The sequence below is a fragment of the Cydia splendana genome, chromosome 20, assembly GCF_910591565.1.
Source record: "Cydia splendana chromosome 20, ilCydSple1.2, whole genome shotgun sequence".
Classification (NCBI taxonomy): Eukaryota; Metazoa; Arthropoda; class Insecta; order Lepidoptera; family Tortricidae; genus Cydia; species Cydia splendana.
Window position 1 is genome coordinate 4,268,882 of NC_085979.1, and position 21,267 is coordinate 4,290,148.

Below are 21,267 nucleotides of genomic sequence, written 5' to 3' on the forward strand. Positions count from 1 at the left end.
TTGCTAAATGTAATTACCTATGTATAGAGTAGACAATAAGTTAGTACTTAACCTAGAATAACTTAGTACATACTTAACATAGAATTTATATGTAGGTATATGGTTTGTATTCCTAATATTTTTTCTGCCATCAACTTATCATGTTTTGGCAATGGAGCATTCCATGAAATTGACTACCGTTTGTCCCGTAGAAATGCAGATTTTCTGGAGATTTGCAGGTATAAGAGTTTCCTTTTCTATGACAAATGGTCAAACATGCACGGAAAATTATTCGCTTGCTTTAAATGGCGAAAAAAAAAAGTCGCAACACAGGAAATAAAATGCGTTTGTACGGGACAGCTCGTGGAATGCTCCAATAAAGTGGCATTCAGAGTGTAGCCTTGAGGTTGCCAAGCTAAGCAACCAAGTCAGGTGTCACGGTCTTCAGGTCCTCAACAGGCCCAGGGTATGAGTGTCCGGTTCTCAGGCGGCACCAGATTTTCCGAGGAAGGTCAAACCCTTTTGGTTTTTTAGTTGGGTCAGATATACAGCAACACCGAGCTGCCGAAGCTGACCATTCCGCTATCCACCTATCCGAAATATTAAAGCTGCTCAGGCTCCCAGCTGTAGCACAGGGTCAGGGTGGGGTTATTCGTGATATTCTCAGCCTCCCTCTTCAACGCCTTGAGTCGTCGGATGTGAGGAGGGGCAATGTGACTCAATGCCGGCAGCCAGTGGCGGTTGTAGATCGGATAGTGCCTGAGATGCATCGCATGGTCTCGTTGAGCTTAACGTCCAATGTATGGGTATGTGCACTTTCAAGCCTCCAATATGTCATGACTGAAACAGAAACAAATTATATTAGATGAGGTCAGGCGCAGGCTAGTACTTACAGCGGTTCATTGCCAAATTATGTGAAATTAATGTCACTTTTAGAAAGCTCTCGTTTTTAAGCCAGGGGGATTTTTATGTTACAGTTGTCCGAATTATCGATTGAAAATAAATTGAATTTTGTTCTAGTAATTATTTATCCGTTATTAAAGTTGTATTATGTATCAAGTGTAGTTCTGTACCACGATATTCTATACGACACAAACATACCCACACACTTACATAGGCTGCTAAAATCATTCCCATAGTCAGGTATAGGTACAATAAACCATTTTACCAAACACAAAAAAAAATATTCCAGCTGCCAGCAGTAAAGAAACCAGCTTCTACTCCCAAGCCCTAACAATATAAATAAGTTTTTAGCAAAAATATCATTTTTGGTATAAGCTTTTATCGCTGACTGTACTTTTCTTTCAACAGGCAACTAATACTCACTAAGACTCAGACTCAGACTCAGAGTCCATTCTAACAACACCAAGCACAATTAGTTTGCGTTGTTTTATCACAGTGTTCCCATGGCCACCTCATATCTCCATCATCAGATAGGCTCCATGTCATCATAATATTGCAATTGTCATCCGATTTACATATTGTTATGTAAGTATGCAAAATTTCATCTCAATTGGAAATCGGGAAGTGGGTCAAACTTAGCTGTCAAATGTATATGGCCAGCTTTAGTGCTAACATAACTGTTCCTAGTATTCCTATATTACATATTATAAGTAAGAATATTGTACTAGTAGGTATTATATTATTTTATAATCTTAGTAGAATAGGTACTAATACAATTTATTTGTATTGAATAAGGCCGGCGCCCCACTGCTGCGCACGCTACATCCACGGCCCACGTTTTAATACAAACCGTGGGCAAGCCCACGAAATTTTGTATAGGAACGTGGGTCATGTACATAGCGTGCGCAGCAGTGGGGCTCCGGCCTAATACCGTCCGAGAAATGGGCCCCTGCTCTACAATATATATCGCACTCAATCTATCTGAATTTTATCTTCCCTCAAATAAAAGAAAGATAAAGGTCGGTTATCCAAATATTATGACAATTACTTAATTACAATTGCCAGTCACCTGTTCGGCAGCGCTGCCTTCTTGTAAGTCGGAGACGAAGATTCCTCGGCCGGCTTCCGTGTGCCGCCCCTCGATGATCATAATGCCCAGGCCCGACGGACCCTGGAAAAGAAGATCATCATCATTAACTTAAGAGTTACTAAGTAACTTGTCGGTGGAGTAACTTCCAGCTTTCCCTATCTTGCACATAGCGTGCGCAGCAGTGGGGCGCCGGCCTAACTCTTGCAGGGAATTTGTAAGTTACTTGTGGGTATGGCTACTTTATTTATTTTATAAACTTTATTGCACAAACATATATAATTACGTAAAAATAGCGAACTTAATGCCAAAAGGCATTATCTACCACCTACTAGTCAACCATAGAAACAAATATGTGACGTTCCACGGCAAAAGGTACCTTATGGCGGCTGGCGCTTACGTCGCATAGCGCCGCAATAATATTGGAGCGGCGTTAATAGTTAATAGAGTAAGCGCCAACCGCCATAAGGTACATTTACCCGTGGGACGTCACATATAAACACTAAAGGTTGGTGCAAAAACCAATCAAAAAGCAAATGCAATAGGTATATCTTAGATATACATACTAACATAAACATACATATATGTTATAAAAATAAATGTACTAATATGTATATGGGATGATAGACACTAGACGAGACATTTAGCAGATGACTACCGAGCATGACTACTCAAAAAACAAATTTTCTTGGAGCTTGTCTTACAGGTAGAGGGAGTGCATTCCATAGATAGGTTGCCTGAACGGCAAAACAATTAGACATAAAACGGTTATAAAGAGGAAGGACTTAAAGTTTAAGTGAGCGGGAGTTCACATCCGGAACAGGCATAAAAACTAAATACTTATTAATAATATTTTATCTTTATGTCTTAGATTTATGGCATAAAGTGTGTCTTTTTCTTTGTCAATAAACTTTTATTCTTGCTACAAAACTAGCTTCTAGAATATACAGAGTAAAAAAAATTTTTTTTTTTAAAGTGAGGTCTACGGGTTTCAAGGATGTTAATATTTGTTAGAATGCGTATGCACTTTTTATGCAGTGTGAATAAATGTATGCATAGGTAGTGTTGTAGTGTAACTTTTACACATCATTTTTGCCAAATCAACTTCCTGAAATTATAGTAGTGATAGAACAGGTTTTTAACAAACTTTTGTCACTTAGTAGAACATAATAGATAGAATGAGAAGAAATAGATAATAAGTGTCAATAATATTAAAAGGCACCAGAAAATTTTCATGATTTTAGTTTAGGAAAGGTGTACTTACATCTTCAATCCTTTCTTCTGGATCTTAGAAGTTATGTGCAATGTGAAGCATTGCATTTTGTATCTCTGGCTTCCGAGAGGCTCATGGATCTCCCTGTAGGTGTAGGCGAACAGGGGATGCTGAGTTATATATATTTGGCTAGCATTTTCTTGTGCGCCGAAGCATCGTCTGAAATTAAACATATTCATGACAAAACCAGTTAATGATCAAACGAACTATAACTTTTTCTATAAATAAATTAGAGAAACTTACATTTTGGGTGGCATTTCCTTTAGTTCACACAGCAAATCAGTATTTTTCTTCGACTTAGTTTGTATGTTCACTAAATTCACTGAATCATGCGCGTACGCGATGCTTGTCAATGTCAAGTGAATTGTCAGTTGAGAAAACACGATTATCCGTGCATGTTATAATGTAAGTCAATTTGTATAAAGCTGTCACTCATTTAAACATTTTTCAATTTGGAAGTGTAGTAATAAAACTAACTATTCGTTTTCAAACATCGTCCGACACACGTCCGACATTTTAATAAAGCCAGGCATTAAATGGATTTTTCATAAACTCTAGGCATAGACAATCGTGGTCACTTACGAATGATAGTGGATAACTTTATACGATATCGACGTGGTATTCTTATCGTAGCCCGTAACCATGTTCAGCAAAACGATAAAAATACGACTATCGTTAAAAGACGACAGTAGATTCCACGCGCAATATGATATAACCTTGCTAAGCCCGCTGGTGAATCAGTATAAAACCTGAACCAAAGAGAATAGAGTGTATAGAGGCGGATTGTCAAAGTAAATTATGTAGCCACTGTAAATTTACTGCCATCTTTATGCCAAAGGTATGGTGCAATGTTTTCAAGCGATGGCGCCATAACCTTCAGCCTACTCTCGAGTAGATGGCGATGGCTTTAATATTAATATTTAATAAGTTAACACATATCAGTGAAAGAATAAGGATCAAAGTAAATGGCGTTCTAACAGTTTTATTTTCTGTCGAAAGATGACAGTAAATTTACAGTGGCTACATAATTTACTTTGACAATCCGTCTCTATGCACTCTATTCTCTTTGCCAATAGCAAGCTTATTTTAGGTGGCTTTACTCACGTGATAAAATAGTGTCGTCTTAAAGGGCCCACTGATTAACAGTCCGCCGGACGGTATCGGCCTGTCAGTTAGAACAAAATTTTGACAGTTTCGAACAACTGACAGGCCGATACCGTCTAGCGGACTGTTAATGAGTCCTAGGGTGATTCACTTTTGTATGGAGAAAAAAAAGTTGTAATATTTTTCCTGACTTTGCTCACCAATGGAGTCTCCCCACACTAAAAACTATCTATTTCAATTTTCAAAAGAATCGAATAACGTTTAGAGGTTGCACATGTTGAAAAGGTAGAGTGAGAACCCCATACATTGCGTGAAAATGAACTATATGTTCTAAAATGACAAAATATAATGATCTAATACTAAAATCGAATGAGAAAACTGAATTTTGCGTCTAAAACACGATAAAAGCACTTTTCCTTTGAAAACAGGTGGAAAAACTGGAAAATCTTAATTAGAACATTTATCGAGTAACCAAAATCCAAGTTTACTACTAATTTTAAAATTTATTTATATGTAGAAGGTTCAGTATCACACTACTCTCCGCTTTGATGGTAGCCGCTTAAACCATTTTCTACCCTCTGATGTAGAGTCGTTGGTTATTTGAAAAATCTTTGTTGAAGTTGTGCAACCTCTAAATGTTTACCGATTTTAATTTTTTTTTAACGTATAATATTATTTTATCAGTTAGAACAAGAATTCGAGCAAAGTCAGATGAAAATCGAAAATTCGGAAAAATGAAACACCCTAATGAGTCCCTTTAAGATGTGACTGAGCGTAGATAGCTTTCTGCAGCGGTAGCTCGATCGCATTTTATCGCTTGTCACCATGCCTGTCACGTTCTAACAAGTATTGTAAGTGCGAAAGTGACGGGCATAGGGACAGGCGATAAAAATGGAACCATGCTGCGCCCGCAGGTTTTCACAAGCGTGGGGCCTAGCCAAATTAATAATCATTGATAGAAAATGCCAATCGAAACTTAAATAATGTATGTAAATGTGACATCACTTTTCGTAGCATTTGTCATCCTGATGCATTTTTTCTTTTCGTTTGGCGTTTCTTCGATGTTGGATGGTCTTCTTGGCTGGCCCCCTTGGTATATTTAGTGGCCATGCACTGATCTCTCAGCAATAAGTGCGAGTGAGCTGTACTCACATGTCAAATCAAGATCAAAATTAATTCGAACACGCTCAGGGCCGTCTTAAACTATACTGGGGCCCTTATGGGCGCATAAGAATTTGGGGCCCTTTTGGAAAGTAAAGAAAGCTAATAAAACTAACATTTTTCTACTATGATCTTCTGTTTAATATGGGTAATCAAATATACTGTTACTGTCTGTCCTTCGGGGGCCCCTGAGGATGGGGGCCCTGGGCACGGGCCCCGTGTGCCCTTATGTTAAAGACGGTACTGAACGTGCTCTAGGACCGCGCAACTTTGATAAGCATCGAGCACAAAGTTGAAGCCCCTGGGAGGGTAGAGCCCGGATACACGCCCACTTACAACTAATTAAATGTTTAATTGCGATACAACTCTCTAAGGACATTATGACACAATTCTACCTTACTACTTTATTAAGGTCAATGTGGCTAATTATATATAATACGAACGTTTACGAGAAAATACGATGGCAAAGGATTGTTCACTACATCTGTTCCAAATCAGCATGTTCTTTTGCCAATGTATTACTACATAAAATGACCGTCTCTGGATGTGAGATGCGATCGAAAAGACACGTAAGCATTTCCATAAATATAAGCTTACATTGCCATTTTCTTTAAATTATTGTCGGTTGTCGGGGTAGAATAGAATGCATCCAACTCGTCCTATCATCTCCTTTTCGGTATGCCTGCACACCGGCTTTCACCATCTATGGTGTTCCGTGTGTCCACTAAGTAACCATTTTGGTTCACCTTTCCTGGTGCATGCAGCAGACATGTCCGGCCTTTTTTTTATTGGGAGGAAAATCCGTTATGGATACCTCCGCACCGCAGGGACAGCGCGGAGGTTATGTCGGACTTTCACCGACTAAAAACCTCCCAGTAGTCCTCCTCGGCGCATTTCGGACGGCTCTGGGATCTCTAATGAACGCGCCAGTGCCGTCCTAGCGCTATGCCCCTTTGTGGGTCCCCTCTTTTTTCAGTCGCAGTCCCTAGCTGCGACCGTCTCCGACCCCGAGAACCCTTTTTAGTCGCCTTTTACGACAGGCAGGGGATACCGTAGCCGTATTCTTACGCCCGGGCTACGGGGCGAGACATGTCCGGCCTAGTTCCACTTAAGCTTAGCGGTCTTGAATTTGAAACATCTTATTGTCTCTATAAATAATATTGCTAGTGCCTCTATGAGCTGTATATCTCACGAGTATAGCTTAAATGAATAAATGTACTCATGACTCCGCCCTTTTGAAAAAATTCCAAAAATAGAATTGAAAAAAAAAAACTATTTAATTATTGAACCAGCTCACAAAATTTCACGAAAATCTGTTGAAAATTGCGACCTGTAGAGGAGAACATCCGGACATACGAAAGCATTTTTGCCCAAGCTGAAGCGTTGAACTTCGCTAACGCTCGGTCAACTAAGAGGTTCGTCAAATTTAAATTTTCCAACGTTAGGTATCTCCTTTACTGTACCAAAATCTACTTTAAAATAACAGATCGCTTTATAACAATGTAAGCTTTATAACCTGCATCAATCAGAGCCTTATGCAGTTCCGGATATCCGGGTTATCCGGATATGGCAGCGCGCCAAGTCCGATACCTATCGGCTCAATAATGGACACATCGAGCCTTTTATAGCCACTTTTATGGACTAAATGCTGAATTTAGTTAGTAAGTTAAGTCAATTAAGTAATATAAAAAAAAAATATTTTTCACCTCAGCAGCTCGAACAAGGGTACTTTGCTTCTTAAAAACAGTGAGCAAAATGCGATTTTGCTCACTGAGTGAGACAAAATGACATTCAAGTGACCTTTATAGTCAAATGTCATTTCAACATGCGGAGTCTAATACAAGTTCGATATACTTGGGTTCTATTATCTCTGTCCCTCTAGGTATGTTCTCACTGCTTAGGGTGAAAAATTTTGTGTACTACACGAGATCAAAGTTATTTACATCTCGTGCGCTTTTGAATCCCTTACTACGCTCAAGATTCTAAATTAGATCTATTATAGAATCTTTCGCTTGCACGGGACTCAAAATAAGCACTCGAAGAAATATCAAACTTTGATCTCTTGTTGTACAAATAACTATTTTTAAGAAAAAAAAAACTCCACGTACTAAAAGCTGAGGTAATATTCCCCGAATTTTCTTGTATCTGGCTGGGGATCAAATTTTCAATATTTATACGTTTAGGGTTCCGTACCCAAAGGGTAAAAACGGTAGCCTATAACTAAGATTCCACTGTCCGTCTGTTTGTCACCAGGCTATATCTCATGAACCGTGATAGCTAGACAGTTGAAATTTTCACAGATGTATTTCGCTATATCAACAAATACTAAAAACAAAATAAAATAAATATTTAAGTGGGGCTCCCATACAACAAACGTAATTTTTATGCCGTTTTTTGCGTGATGGTACAGAATCCTTCGTGCGTGAGTCCGACTCGAACTTGGCCGATTTTTTCTTAAATACGAATGGAAAACACACACACTGAGACAAAAAACTAACAAAAACACACTTAGAATTACAAAAATAAAACTTAATCCGGGGACAAGGAGAGTCAACTAATAGGAACAAATTGACTTTTGCAATTTCCATTTAGTAGGAAATACAACTTCTATATTTGTAATTTGAAGTATGCTAGAGTAATTTCAGAAATTTGGTTTTGTTATTCCGAGAGGTGCTTTAGCAATATCGGAGGTGATGACGTCATGGGTGAAAACTAACCGTTTTGTAATTCTAAGCGTGCTTTAGCAATATCGGAGACGATGACGTCATAGGTTTTACTAAACTGTACTGCGATTCCAAGCTAGCTGTTGTTATTCTAGAGATAATGACGTCACAGGCAAAAACTAAACTGTTTGCAATTCCTCCGCCCCTAGCAAACGGGCGCCGCGAGTGCATGTCGCGCGCGTGGTAGCTACCCGTCTCTATTTCTGTCTGTATGAATAAAAAAGCATTTGGTAGTATATCTCTGTACTAAAGAGGCACTATAAAAGCCTGTCGAGATATTCTACCCATTCCTTTCTTATTCATACAGTCAGAAAGAGACTAGTAGTTATTACGCGCGCAACATGCTCTCGCGGCGCACCTGTGCTAGGGAGGTTGGAATTGCAAACAGTTTAGATTTACCTATGATGTCATTATCACTAGAATAACAACAGCTAGCTCGAAGTTGCAGAACAATATATTCCTGTAGACCCCAACTACACAGTAGGTCGCGGGTTAATATGTCCACGGCCCACAATATATCCTAAATTTATTATTTAACTTAAGTATGTTTTAAACAAAGAAGACCGAGACACGCCCGCCCGACATCCGACACAATACTAACTCTAACCAAATGAACGTAGCAAGTAGTAAATTTTACTAAAATCACTAACATTCGTTTCGCTGTGTTGGTATTACAAAACTCGTTTAGTGATTGGTACAACAATGAACATAAACACAACAAGTCTATCTACTAAATACCAGTAAACTTTGTAATGTCGCTATAGTAACAACTGAATTGTTATTTTAAATGTGGTAATGTTATTCCCGCGAACTCGTTTTTTAGATATTACAAAACTATGTAAGTGAGACATTTACTAAAATCATAACTTGAAATCACAGATGCTTTTTTCCAAAAATCACAAACTTTACTAGTAAAAATCGGAGAATTTTAGTAGTAATAAAAATGGATTGTAACAAATACTGAACTTTGTTTAATGCTCCATTTACTAAAGTCTGTTTGCTGAAATTAGATTTAGTATTACTGAGCTGTTTGTAGAAATAAATAAATTTTACAGAAATAGTGAAACTTCCATGATTACTAATAAAACTTAATTTTTTCCCCCAGTACAGAACTGTTTATTAATTCCTGGTGATGATTTTTCTCTCAGTGCATCACGTAGGTCGCAGGCTCGTCGGAGTGGGTGGATTGTTTGCAAATATTATTGTTTCATCTTAATACGTTCGTTATCTGAGGAAATATTTCCTGATTCTAGAAAATATTACGCGATTTTTCTGTTATCTTCGTTTTCTATACTTACTTATTCGATTTTTCAATGTTTTCCCGAGGGAAAACAATGTCTGTTTACGGAACGCACAAAATAAAGTTACTAGCGTCTATAAGCTATGGCAACTGGTTACAATTGGGCAAGCTAAACGCTTGTTAGTCACCGACATGGGATTAAAGAAAATGAAGGAAAAAACAAAAACTTTATTTTATGACTAATCGCTCTAATCAACCTAAATACCTAACGAATTTTGTTAGACCACATCGAATCACATACATATTTGTTTGCCAATAATCAATATTTTCCGTTTTCCTTTTAATGAAAAACTGTAATTTTATTAAGAGACCACTTATGTATTTTACAAATAAAATCGAACCGACCACACAATTTAATACGCAGAACACTTTTGAAACACTCGAAAACCGAATGTATCAAAATTCATGTTTTACTAAAATAAACCTAAAGTCTGACCAGTAAAATATGATCATTGTCAAGAGGGCGCTGTTATTCTCATTGTATAGGGTGACAGTTCAATATAGCACAGATCATATAATACTAGCAAAGAGAATAGATAGTATAGAGGGGTCCTGTCATAGTAAATTATGTAGTCACTGTAAATTTACTGCCATCTATCGACACATGACTAAAACTCAAAATGAAAACGTATAAAATTATCAAAAAAAATATTTATATATGGATAATATAAATGATATTATTATTTTTATATCATTATGACCCATGTTCATTCACTGATATCTGTGTCAAAATTGTTAAATATGAAACGGTGTCGTCACGCCATCTAGCCGAGCATAGGCTAAAGGTGTGTGCGCCATCTATCCGAGAATGACTTTTTCTTGATTTCCGAGGCACGTTTTTTCCTTAGACTTTATTCGTCTTATACGAAGTTACATATGTCTTTGATATGTAGTATAAAAATTTCGTAATGGCTGATTGTGACATTTAGCGCCATCTATGATATCGATTTGAGAATAATTATAACGCCTTCGGGATGGGAGGGCATGAATATAGTATGAAAACATTAGTTACAGTAAAATTCCGCAACATGGCGCGTGATCATATTGTATGTCAGACTTTAGCTTTGTTTACCTATTGCGTAGCGAATAGCTTTGCAAATACAAATAGTTGTATTTCTAGTTTGCATAACCGGCTCACAACTGATCAAACTATCTCACACAACTATCAAAACCAATCGAACTTCATGCACCCGGATAAAACTTTATACCCGGTTATATCCGGCTCTCACAGTCATTAAAGAGCCAGTGTTCCGTAAAATTGAAACTTTAAAGTTCGCCAACGGTTAACTCGCCTTCTTTCCAATTACCAATACTTTTTCTATTAACTGAAGAAGTTTTAGAGTCGATTTGATCCAGTTTAAAGTTAAAGTTACTTAAGTTGGTAGTAAATAGAATTAGGAGGGGAGATTCGCAATGTCGTGACATCGCTAATGCTCCGTTCACATCTATTCCAGTCCAGTGATCGAATCCAGCACTGGAATAATGTGTACCGGAACTGGAATATACTCATTCCAGTGAACATTCCAGGCCAGTGACTCGATTGACGGTCTACTTTTTGATTCCAGCTTGCCCAATACACGTGCGAATAGGTAATTCGCAAATCGTGTTGATCAAAACACTGCTTTTGGTAGTGTTTTAAAATTCGCCACTCGTTGCGAATATCCTATTTTTAGGGTTCCGTACCCCAAGGGTAAAACAGGACCCTATTACTAAGATTCCGCTGTCCGTCCGTCTGTCACCAGGCTATATCTCACGAACCATGATAGCTAGACACTTGAAATTTTCACAGATGATGTATTTCTGTTGCCGCTTAACAACAAATACTAAAAACAGAATAAAATAAAGATTTAAGTGGGGCTCCCATACAACAAACGTGATTTTAGACCGAAGTTAAGCAACGCCGGGCGGGGTCAGTACTTGGATGGGTAACCGTTTTTTTTTGCCGTTTATTGCGTTATGGTACGGAACCCTTCGTGCGCGGGTCCGACTCGCACTTGCTCGGTTTTTTGCACTTGTATAGTAAATTACTATTAAATTATAAACTGTATACCGTAAAACGGGGTCAACAGAAATCGCGGGGTGAATAGAGACATTTTGAACTTTTTCTTTCAAGTTGTTATATTTAAAAACGTACATCTCTAAAATTAGATTTGTTGGAATGCGTATATAGTAGACTATTTATTCTCTCCATTGATACCAAAAGAACTTAATCAAACTGCCTAAATGTTAGATTTTTTTGACTCTAAAGTAAGGTCTCGCCGAGGTAAGAAATGAAGCCTGTTTGAACTTTATTCTAGCGGTAAATGTTTTGACATTAACTAAGTAAAAGTTAGCTAACCTGGTAATATAGTATCTGTAGTACATAATCACAACCTAATGTAGCGAAACGCTACTGGCCGTTTGTAAAAAAATAAAATGCATATTTTGAACGATTATTTTGAATTTAAATTTTGATGGAATGTTCGAGAAATAAACGATTGAATTTGTTTTTTTGGCATATCGCTTGTGAATTTGGTGTGAAAAAGTGGTTTGTGCTCCCGGGTTGTTTTTAACCAGATTTGTTATATAACCAGTTTGATATCTAACCAGAAGTTTTTAAAGTGCGCGTAAATCCACGGGCGGAAAGGCTCCTCGTAAACAGTTGGCCACCCAAGCCGTGCGTGAATCGGCGTCAGGGAGGAGACGCTCCTCGTAAACAGTTGGCCACCCAAGCCGTGCGTGAATCGGCGTCAGGGAGGAGACGCTCCTCGTAAACAGTTGGCCACCCAAGCCGTGCGTGGGTCGGCGTCAGGGAGGAGACGCTCCTCGTAAACAGTTGGCCACCCAAGCCGTGCGTGGGTCGGCGTCAGGGAGGAGACGCTCCTCGTAAACAGTTGGCCACCCAAGCCGTGCGTGAATCGGCTCTCGTCAGGCCTGTTTGAGGACACCAACTTGTGCGCCATCCATGCTATATGCAACTGGATTTGGATCCAGCTGCCGGCACCCTTGCGTGTGCTTCCACGTTTGTCCCCTTTACCCTTTGTCCCCTTTCCTAACTGAAATTCGAGACTGCAATATCTTAATTTTAGCGATAGTTTTTCCAATCCCAATTTTTTTATGACCTGCTAATTATTTGTTGTGTGTTTTGTGCCGTATTTTTGTTTTGCCATTTATCATTTGTTGAAATATCTGTTATCCGCATAATACAAATCTTCAAAATTCAAATAGCCTCATTTGACGGGCGGTATAAATATCCGGTTTAAAATTTAGGTATCAATCACCCAATCGTCCATTCTATTCGCCACATTAATACATTTTTTTCTTTCAGCTAAATTTTCGGCCGGTTCCTTTTTTTTATTTCTTGTTTACCCCTTATGCGGAAAACGGACAATAAATTCTGTGTTTTTAAATAAGTTTAAACAATCAAAATAGTGTTTTTGGTGAATTTTATAATTTTTAAAATTTATACACCGTGTGACCGCTAACTCATTTTTTTTTGTAAAAAGTGGATAAATTATACGTGTTCAGCGAATTATATTGTTTTACTGTACTAAATAATAAATAATATCACACATTTTCTCTATAATGAAGTATTTTTTTGCAAAAAACTAATAACAAGCAATTTTACGTGATAAAGGGGTCAGTAGACACGCATATGGGGTGAGTAGTTACGCCATAGGGGGTGATTAGATACCACAAAGGGGTGTAGAGACACGCCGTGGGGGTTAAAAGAGACGAAAAAATAATTTTGTGTCAAATAGCTGTTTAACACATATATAGACCATTTTCCAATAGAGTATTAACATAATAATGACCAAATTCGATACCTATGACAACTAAAACATAATATTTCTATTCACCCCTTTCTTGTGTCTATCGACCCCGTTTTAAGGATATGGAGAAAACAGGTAGTTTTCTTCGATTTTCTCTGAATAGGGTCGGTAAAATTTTTTGTTATATATGCAAAATTGAAGAACTAACCAAGACTCATAAAATGGTATCAAATTTTTTACTTTTATCATTTGGATTATTGGCGAAAATCGTCCTAGAAGTTGAAAATCGTGTCTTTTCACCCCGTTTTACGGTACATACAGTTTTTCAGAGAACCGTTGTATTCAATAAAGCGATAAAACACAAGCAAAATTCAATATATACAGCTTTAACCACTTTTCTCTGTCCACCGCAACGCTCAAAGTAGATTAAAATTCGATTGGGCCAATCTGCCTGACTGTTTGCGATGTGCCCACAAGCCTCAAAGGCAGCCGGATATCCGGGTGGCCGGTATTGACCCGGATATACCGTGTGTGCAGTTTGACTGATTGACCAAAGATCTTCATTAAAAGGGATTTATCGAAATCGGTTTTACATTATTACTTGGCTAGTTTCCGAATGCCGCTTTATAAATGTAGTCAAAAGGATGTGTAAAAGCTTAAATTTTATTTAAAATACATCACGAAATTTTAAATGTCATGTCATCATAATCCAAATAATATAAATATGATAATGCCGTATCTTATATCCCAATTTGACAAATGTACCTCCACGATAAAAGCACCGATCATATTCCCAATCGAATTAACTTCTCTCTTATCTATAGCATACGAGTAGGTATGTAAATCCAATTTCGGAGGTAATATTCCTTGCGAGTTCCCTGGGAGATTAGGTGGCGATCCTGTACGGTTACCATCAGTTTGTCACTGACATAAACGCCGTCGAGAACGTAATTTACTTTCTATACATCCCGTTTGCACTAATATGCGAGTGCGAGCGAGATGTATAGAAAGTAAATTACGTTCTCGACGGCGTTTATGTCAGTGACAAACTGATGGTAACCGTACTGATGGAATGACCGAGCGGGCCTCTGTCGTGAAGACGACGACAATGAAAAACAGGAATATGAATAGCTCAGACTTTTCCGGACTCATCATAGAGCGGTTTAATTATGATATACAAATTATTCCCTCATATATAATATTTAAAACTTTCGCGTTTTGAACACATATTAACTCACATTTATAAACGGGAAATGTCGGTAAATAAAGGTAATTGAATAAATTTCGCGTTAGATTCGTCTATAAATGTGAGTTAATATGTATTGCCTCATATATTGTAAACTTAACTGGATGATAACTTATTGACTTTTGGAATTTGTTGATGATCTTATAATAACAGTTTTGAATGATTCACGGTTAGTTTAACTAGACTTATATCGACCGGGATATGGACCGTAATACAAAAGGTAATCACGGTCCATATCCCGGTCGATATAAGTCTAGATCTTAAACAAGTTTTATTCACATATTTTTTTTCTTTTTTAGCGTTTTTTTCTGATAAGTCGTATAAAATACTGGTCAGTTTACAATATAACGCAAAATACTGGTCATCGATTGGAAACAAAATAAAATTATTTAAGTGTAGCCGCCGTGCAGGTCAGGATCTCGACGACTCAAATAAAAAGCTTCGATTTGAAGTAAAGTATTATAATCATTCCAAAGTTACTGGTTTACAAGGGTTCCTTGACTAACGGTTAGATGTAGAAGTGGTGTGGTTATTGTATGGTGGCTGATGAAAGAGTGATTTGGCTAATTTGAAAGTACAAAATGGTGGTTTAGATTTAGGTGCCTCTAATTGGCCGCGATACATAATATGTGGAGCGCTCCTATTGGTGCTTTAGAAAAAGCTTCCAAATACTAGCCGAGCCCGACGGCCGCGTTTAGCTACTGTATTAGAATGTTATACAAATAAAGAGTTGCGTTTGCAACATTAAGGAATATAACATTACATGATACACATACACATGGACACATATATGGAGGCGATCAGTTGAGAAGGAGGCTGGCTCAACTGGACTCGGCTGGAAAGAGCTGGAAGTAGCCGCTCAAGATCGTGACAAATAGAGTATTCTTCTGCAAGCCCTATGTCCCTAATGAGGGATAGCAGGAATGCATCATCATCATCATCAACAAGGAATATAACATAACGGAAACGCAATGTAAGGCGAACATAACGCCATATATGTATATATAATGCAGTCCTGTATGCACTACATCACTATCTCGTAATGAATCTGCCAGCAGTTTCCGACTGTGTGAGATACGTCGATGTGCGCTTAGATGGTCACCCGGTTATTTATCACAATACCCGGTTATAACCGGATTTATGCCGTCACTACGTCTTGTTGTAATTAATATGCTAGTGAAATGGATTCGAGTCCATTGGAAGCATCAATGCTGGTCGTATAGCTTTACCTGGTTTTATCCGGCTTAAAGTAAACAATCTCACTGTAATTAATTTGCTATCCAAACGCATTCGAGCATATTCGATACGTCAATGGTGCGCTACGTTGCACTATCCGATCATTGTACCGAATATCCTATATTGTGTATTATGCGTCCCAAAATAATATTATAATTAATCTGCTAGCAACGCCTTCGATGATATTGGATTTGTTGATTTGGATGTTTGGTTGGATATATATATATATATATATATATATATATATATATATATATATATATATATATATCCGGATATATTCGCGTCAGTTAACCAAACACATATATATATATATATATATATATATATATATATATATATATATATATATATATACATATATCCGGATATATTTGTGACCATACAAATATTTAATACAGCCGCAAATTGACACATACACACATAGGTTTCAATTTTTGAAAATTCTACGAGCGGCAATATATTGCATACATACTTACATAGCCATCACTTGTGACAGCTGTGACTTTGCGTCAATTAGTAAGTTTTGAGCAAAAAGTCAAAAACGAAGTACAGATACATTGTGTGCTGTATTATATAAGGAAAAATAAAAATAATAAATTTTTAGCAACACATGTGAAAGATCTTATAATTGGACGTATAGATTGGACCTTAGAATCGGATCCCTTTATTTGACATAATTTTCAAAAATATAATGTAATGATTGTCAGATTATCATTAGTCATCATTCTGAATCCCTTAACTTATCAAGATTTTCGTAAGGTTATCCTATAGATAGGTTAGGTAAGGTTTGATTTATGTCAGTCCTGAAAAAGTTTGAGTTACGCGTTTCTGAGAAAAAGTCAAATTATGATTAACGAAAATGCGGACGAACAATACAATATGACTTAAAACTTTATGGGAAACAATAGATATCCCTTAGAATACGTGGTCGTATCAAAAATACACGCTATATAAAGCACATTGTAATATTTGTAATTACCCATGGTATAATAATATACTCCGCCTGGTACTCCATTCCCGTCTTTTCTAGGTCACCTAACTGACACGGGCCTACGTCATCATGCGACAGCGCTATATGATAATATGCGATAGCGCTATATATAGCGGCCATGTTGTTGTGACGTAGGCCCGTGTCACTCTGGGAATGGAAGACCATGTTTTATTAGACTATGTAATTACCTAATGTTCTATATATCAGAACGCATCCAAGCATATTGAACTCGCCAATGGTGTGCTTGGCTCCACGGCCCGGTTGTTTATAGCTATACCCGGGACACCCGGGTATATCCGGATATATCTATCTTTTGTCTGCGTAATTAATCTGAGCATATTCTAACATGCATGACTATTTTACTTAGGTATATGTGTGTGTAGTGTAGTATAGGTGTATTTTAAAAACCAATGGAATCACTTCATTTGTTTTCTTCGCTCACCGTGTAGTGATTCTATTGGTACTTAACAAACACATCCCTCGCTACGCATCCTCGCTCATCTCTGGTGGAGACGCAGCCTAACCCGACCGGGCGTTTTCGTTAAAGGCTCAAAACGCGGAAACTGTGAACTTTATTTCATAAATATTAACCAAACCAAACTTTTATGCACTGTTCCTTTTTTTTCATAAATCTTCTCTCAAATCTGTTCAGATATTGAGGATATTGCATAAAAAGTGCATTTTCTCAATAAAGCATAAACACCAAAGTTTTATACGATTTTAGTTTTCATAGTCATACTTTTTCCCTTGACAGTAAAAAGTCTTAAAATCATCAAAGTTTTTTGGCGCTTAAGTCATTTCAAACAATGCTGGTTTTCAAAGACACAGTTCTGTTAGCACCAAAAGGGCTTAAGGCCGGAGCCCCACTGCTGCGCACGCTACATCCACGGCCCACGTTTTAATACAAACCGTGGGCAAGCCCACGAAATTTTGTATAGTGGGTCGTGTACACAGCGTGCGCAGCAGTGGGGTTCCGGCCTAAGAGTCCCCAGCAAGCTCGGCCGAATTTCACATTCCAATACAAATGGAGTTTCGTCCTCATTTTAAAGCTACGTGTTGGATTGTAATGAAACTTTGCACATACAATGACATGAGGTATATCTAGTCCTGTAATTAGTTTGTATATCTCCAGTTTATAAAACAAAGGAAATAGAGCGAAAAAAGTTTAGTATGAAAAACTTAAATTCGCTGTTTTTTTTTAACTATGGTATCAGGAGCTACATAAACTAATTACAGGACTAGATATACCTTATCCTATTGTAAAGGGGCCCACAGCTTACCAGTTCGCCGGAAGATATCAGCCTGTCAGTTGCTCGGAGCTGCTAAATTTTGCGTTTAACTGACAGGCTGATATCGTCCGGCGAACTGGTAATCAGTGGGCCCCTTAAGTACAAAGTTTCAGAGCAATCTAGCTAGTCGTTTTAAAACGAGAGCGTAAATACTTTTCTATGGACTGTATGGAGAATTTAATACTCTGTTTGGCGCTTAAGTCATTTCAAACTATGCTGGTTTTCATAGACACAGTTCTGTTAGCACCAAAAGGGCTTAAGTGCTTAGTACGCTGGTTGGAGTTAGGTCGTTTTTGTTCCATTTTTAGGTCATTTTCCTTCCGGTGACCGCAAATTGCTGCTTCAATCGTTGGCACGATTCTACCTCGAATAACTAGGGTTGAGGGTCGGGGTAGATTGCTGGATCGCTTCCGCCCCGCTTATGAAATTTCTGCAAAATGGCCGATATTCTGGGTTAGGCTGTTTGGTTTATAAAGGCTTGTTTTAATGGCTACTTAAAAACATAGCTTGAATTTCAGGAGCGACGTAGGTCTGTACAATGGATTAAAGTCAAGCGAACGCGAACGAAAAGCAATTACTCAAACCCGTTAATGTTTAGGTCATACTGAGCAACTTTTACTATGGGACCAATCCCGAAAACGCGGAAAAAAAATTGGAAGTTTCATACATTTCGCAGGTCTGATGTTGAAATTGCCTATGGGAGAGTCAATTTTTTTTTCGCGTTTTCGGGGTTGCTTGCTGTTAGTAAAAGTTGCTTAGTATGACCTAAACATTAACGGGTTTGAGTAATTGCTTTTCGTTCAGTTACATACTATATACGTGCTAAATATAAGATCAACCAATAATGGCTAAGAAACTTGATTCTAACGATACCTAAAGCTGGCCATACACACGCCTGCGCGGTTTTACCTGTACAGTTCAACTGCGCAGTTAAAACGGAGCGTCTGTGGCATTCGACTGTGCAGTTTTCTACGACTGCACAGTTGACCTGCGCAAATATGAAAATACATATTTTTAAGCTGGCCATACAACCCCGTGCCGACACTCACAGCTCGGTCATAAAACTGCGGCGCGCATAGAAGATTCACGGTCCGTGCGCGGTTATAAGTTTCAATTTTGTTGCAGGCGGCGAGTATAGGTATAACTTTATACCTAAATCTGACTTTTGTGAAGGAGTGAATTTTCCGTATGGTAGTTGGTAGTACTATTAGTTATTCTGTGCTTAGAGTCTCAAGGCGCTAATGTGTCCTGGCCCTAGCAACTAGCATCGGCCATCATTTGCGCTGCAGTCTGCACCAACTTTATTCAGCTCGCTCGGCCGCGCTCGACAAATTGGAATAAACGGTTTACACTATTCTAGTTTATTTTCAAATTTAAATAGTACTCAATTTTTCATCATCTTCCTTGCATTAGCCTGGGTCCGTTTAGCAATGTACAAATTGCAGAATATTCCCAAAAAGAGGAAACGTTCTCGATAATGTTCTCAGAACATTCCTGCAACATGGAAATTATTGTTCCGCCATCTTGGAATTTTTTCAAAAAAATTTTTTTGTCAGAAATCTTGAGGCCTCTATCTCCCGCCATGCCAAATCTCAGCGCGCTCGGACCAACTTAAAATTTTTTTCAAAAAAAAGTCGGCCATTCTATTTTTTTTTAATGCAGTTTGTTTTGTCTCGGGGGCCTCTATGACATTTGGTCGAGCACCGGACCCATCACGCACCGTTTAAAAGTTGCCATACAAAAATGATAACTAATCGCAAGAATCGACGTAAGTAGGCAACAAGTCAACAACAAAACGTTAGTTTTTAATACGAAAGCGACTCTTCGAGACGATCTTCCAATCCAAAGGGGGAACTAGGTCTTATTGGGATTAGTCCGGTTTCCTCACGATGTTTCCGTTCACCGAATAATGACTGGTAAAACGAAACTCATTTATTACATAATAAGTGTTATAAAATAAATATAAAACTAAAATTAACTACAATGAAGGTAACTAAAGCTAAAAAATTAAAAATACCTATCAAAATTGCATAGTTTTCGCCTACCAAGGGCGCATGCCCTTGGTAGGGTGCCCATCACGCAGGCACCGTTCCCGCGATGGATTGCTATGGCCAATCTTTGCGCGAGAAAGCTGCCTGCGCGATGGTCACCTGTGGCCTCCCTTAGGCGTTTGCTGAGCGCCTTGTGGAGCCCCTGAGGCCCCCTACCCCACGGACCTAATGTCTCGACGCCACTGGTAAATATCAAGTGATTTTTTTTATTGATAATAACCTGGAAATATAAAATATGTGTACCACAATTGATACAAAGATTCGCCAAACTGCGGGGCAGTTTGTTGGCGATGAGCTCGCTCTTTTTATAAGTATGTACATCAAAAGCAGGTACATAATTTTGCACTGTCCTACCGTCCCAGCGTAGCCCTTTCTTATTATGTACCTATACGTATATTTCGTACATAATTTCCGAAAACTCATTGGTACGAGCCGGGGTTTGAACCCGCGACCTCCGGATTGCAAGTCGCACGCTCTTATAAGTGGAAAAATATCTGGGAGACCGAGTTTTGCTCGGAAAACATATAATAACTCAAAAATGCACGTTTTCCTAGATATCAGACCTAGCTAGATCGATTTTTTGCCCCCGAAAACCCCCATTTAGGAAATTTCATCGAAATCGTTAGAGCCGTTTCCGAGATCCCCGAAATATATATACATATAAATAAATAAATAGATAGCGTTTATTGGTAAAAATTAATATTTTACATGTCAACAGTTAGATATACATTAGGGTGATTCACTTTTGTATGGAGAAAAAAAAGTTGTAATATTTTTCCTGACTTTGCTCACCAATGGAGTCTCCCCACACTAAGAACTATCTATTTCAATTTTCAAAAGAATCGAATAACGTTTAGAGGTTGCACAAGTTGAAAAGGTAGAGTGAGAACCCCATACATTGCGTGAAAATGAATTATGTTCTAAAATGACAAAATATAATGAACTGATATTAAAATCGAATGAGAAAACTGAATTTTGCGTCTAAAACACGATAAAAGCACTTTTCCTTTGGAAACAGGTGGAAAAACTGAAAAATCTTAATTAGAACATTTATCGAGTAACCAAAATCCAAGTTTACTACTAATTTTAAAATATATTTATATGTAGAAGGTTCAGTATCACACTACTGTCCGCTTTGATGGTAGCCGCTTAAACCATTTTCTACCCTC

General features: G+C 38.0%; 1 protein-coding gene and 1 long non-coding RNA gene across 4 annotated transcripts in view; one reads left to right on the top strand and one right to left on the bottom strand.

The window, feature by feature from the left end:
- LOC134800789 (protein lev-9-like) overlaps nucleotides 1-21,267 on the top strand; it is a 208,112-nt gene that overhangs the window by 28,962 nt on the left and 157,883 nt on the right. The gene's annotated exons all lie outside the window — the stretch shown is intronic.
- On the bottom strand, nucleotides 565-3,918 carry LOC134800865 (uncharacterized). Of its 2 annotated transcripts, XR_010145570.1 has the most exons (4): nucleotides 3,486-3,918; nucleotides 3,234-3,401; nucleotides 1,952-2,053; nucleotides 565-819 (listed from the first exon to the last, which is right to left on the bottom strand). It is a non-coding gene; the product is annotated as an uncharacterized LOC134800865 (long non-coding RNA). The 2 variants fall into 2 exon arrangements; XR_010145569.1 differs by having other exon boundaries at nucleotides 3,234-3,918.